Source organism: Aethina tumida, chromosome 4, assembly GCF_024364675.1.
Source record: "Aethina tumida isolate Nest 87 chromosome 4, icAetTumi1.1, whole genome shotgun sequence".
NCBI classification, from domain to species: Eukaryota; Metazoa; Arthropoda; class Insecta; order Coleoptera; family Nitidulidae; genus Aethina; species Aethina tumida.
The window spans coordinates 18,283,555-18,284,363 of NC_065438.1; positions in this window are offsets into that span (position 1 = coordinate 18,283,555).

Genomic DNA, 809 nt, shown 5'->3' on the forward strand with positions numbered 1-809 from the left:
AATATTATTATCAACAAATTAACAAACAGGGGTTAAATAAACTATACAACTAATATTTATTTATTTTATAAATGCAATTTTCCCATTTACTTTTTATTAACAATTCTTAACACTGGTTTACAAATTCCAACTTTTAATATTTTTTATGTATTGGTATAATATACAAGTAAGAAGAAAGGACAAATACAAAAATTTTGAAACGAATGGAATTTAAATATTTCAACAGTTTTTTTTTTAAATCTTTATATTTATTTTATTACATTTAATAACATTTAGTTCTTAATGTTTAAATGGTAATGAAATAAGTATAATTCAATACCAAAGTATTGAAGTAATTTAAAATTCAAATGACGGAAGTGTGGGTATAATTAAAAATGGCCCAAAATTTGAACTTTTTGCAGATCTAATTAATTTTTTCCTATCGAAAGAAATTATAATGTATAATCTACTCACTTTTCTTATAAAATGTTGTTAATCACGACCAGGTTTGTCGTTAATTATGGAAATTATTTTTTCCTTTTAATTTCTTATGTAGAATATTGAAATATACGATTAATAACTAACACAAAATACTTTAACATAAGGGAAGACCAAAATAATAATCGCCACAATCCATTTTGAAATGATTCTCAAACACCAAAAATCGATAATTTGCCCCTTCTCCAGTTTAAAACTACGATTCTGAGAAAAACAATTAAATGCGAGTGACCACACAAAACTGCACAGCCTACTTGACTCGCGCAACTCGCCTAATCTTCTTTCATCCTTCTCTGACTCTCTTGTTTATATGTCTCTCGCAGTCTTGGACA